The following is a 2586-nucleotide window of genomic DNA, read 5'->3' on the forward strand; positions in this document are numbered from 1 at the left end:
CTGACCCACAAAGGATGTAGAGTGCTGGGGGGTCAGTGTCCGGATCGAACACCAACAAGCCTTGGCAACTGCAACCAACGCAGGCAGAGGAAACCGGTTACGGTGAGGACCAGCAAGGTCCTGGGGACTCTCCAAGCAATGGAGAGTCAGGGTACATCTGGAGCAACCAGCCCAAGGAAAGTCAAAGTTACCTTCACAGAGACCCACAGGCTAACAGAACAGAGATCACGAAGGGACCTTGAGCTGAATCACGAAATACCAGCCCACGGAACACTCGTGGAGTGTAGGCCGGATATCTTTGGTGGAAATACTGCTCCGGGTCAGGACTACATGTAGCCTAAAGCACAGCATCAGGGATCACCAAAAAGCATATGCTGCTGCAAAAGTACACTGTGCACAGGGGTTCAGGTTGCACGGTCCCCAAGAGGGATACTGGTCTCAGAATTGCTGAGAGGTCAGATTAAACTCAGGGATGCTCGGGAACCCACCTCCTGTGTTGCAAAAATCTTCGGAGTCCTCAGGAGCTAGGGAGATGCAAACCGGTCAGATGCGTTAAGGTGCCTGCTGCTGAAGGGGAGTAACTCTTTTACTCCAAGGGAGATTCTTCAGTCGTCCAGCGAAGTGTAGAGTGTCGAAGTACTTGGTTTCTGCTTGCAGAGTTTAGTCCAGGTAAAATCTAAAGTCCTGTAGTCAGGGTTCCTACTTTATACCCAAGGAAGGGGTTGGACAAACCTTGGGGACCCACCTATGGGAGGGTCAGGACAGAGAGGTGGCTACACCCATGTCCTTTGTCCAGTTTCGCTCCAGAGCAGGAGCAAATGGCTCCTGCAACCGGTTTGAACTGGACTATGCACAGGGCCACCAAATGTTTCCTCCCCAGTGCAGACTTTCAAACACTTTCAGAGTGCACCCACCCAGTCCTAATACACTAAATCCTGTCTGGGAGGTGGTTACACCTCCCTGTAACAGGAACAGGAAACCTATTGACAAGCCTTTCCCTGCTCGAGCACGGCTCAGCAGCAGGAGGGCAGACTCGTGTCTGTAGCTGGCATCATCCATTTTGTGATGCCCAGGTCGAGAAAGCTGGTACTGGGTGTATCGGTGTTTCACATAAGTCCCTCTAGAAGGGTGGAATCATACCTCTCCCGCCAGTTACTGGTGGGGAGGTATGATTCAAAGGTGTTTGACACCAAACACAACGTTTCTAAGCAGCCATTTTAAAGTTAGCATTTACAGCGAGGTTATAATGCACCTAAATATATATGGTTGGCTGCATCACAAACAACCCTGGAAAATAGGTTCCGAAGGCTGCAGAGGGGCTCTGCTCATGCAGGGGCACCATCTCACATAAAACCCAGCACCCTGCCTTCAGGATTGATAAGGCCTGCCAGAGGGGTGACTGATGGGTTTATATGTGAAGTGATTTGGAATAGATAAAGTGAACCTATATCTAAGTAAGGGTTGCATGCACCACCTTACACAGGCTGCAGTGGTAGCCCTGTGGTGTCAGTTTGAATGGTCTCTCAGGGGTGGCATAATACATGCTGCAGCCCCTGGGAGGCCTCTGGGGTACCTATGCCCTGGGTACATGGTGTACCATATACTAGGGACTGATAAGGGTACCCAAGTATCCAATCTGGAGTGTACCTAAAGTACTTGCAATCAATTTTAGAGGAGAAAGCAGCTAGACTGGGGTCCTGGATAGCAGGATCCCAGTCTGTCTAAGTCGAAAACAGTGATATGTCAGCAATACGTGTGGGTAACTCTAAGAAGCAGATCCGACTCTCCTACACAACCCCCCCCCCCCCCCAAACGTAGAGACGTTAAACTAACCTTGACCAGTTGAGTCTTCATGTTCTAAGTGGAAATACCTTGAGAGTCCATCTGCATTGGCATGGGGACTCCCAGGTCGATGTTCCACTTTATAGTCCATCCCCTGTAAGGAAATGGACCACCACAAAAGTTTGGGGTTCTCACCCTTCATCTGTTTTAGCCATAAGAGGGGCTTATGGTCTGTATGAACAATGAAGTGAGTGCCAAACAAGTATGGCTTTAGCTTCTTCAAGGCCCAAACCACAGCAAAGGCTTCCCTCTCAATAGCTGACCAACGTTTCTCTCTGGGGGTCAGCCTTCTGCTAATAAAAGCTACTGGCTGATCCTGACCCTCTTCATTCAGTTGTGATAACACAGCCCCTACCCCCAACTCAGATGCATCAGTTTGAACAATGAATTGTTTGGAATAGTCAGGACTTTGCAGAATGGGAGCAGTGCACATGGCCTGCTTCAGGTCATCAAATGCCTTTTGACAGCTAACTGTCCACTGAACGTTCTTAGACATTCTTTTGGAAGTTAAGTCATTCAAAGGGGTCACTATGGCTCCATATCCTTTGATAAACCTCCTGTAGTACCCAGCCAGGCCCAATAAAGCTCTGACCGGAGTCTGGGTCGTTGGAGCACCCCAGTCCATGATGGTCTGGATTTTGCTCTGCAGTGGTTGAACCTGACCTATACCTACGAGTTGGCCTAGGTAAACAATCTGACTCTGCCCTATCTGGCACTTGGTGGCCTTGATAGTTAGGCCTGCTT

This window comes from Triturus cristatus, chromosome 6 (assembly GCF_964204655.1).
Source record: "Triturus cristatus chromosome 6, aTriCri1.1, whole genome shotgun sequence".
Taxonomy (NCBI): Eukaryota; Metazoa; Chordata; class Amphibia; order Caudata; family Salamandridae; genus Triturus; species Triturus cristatus.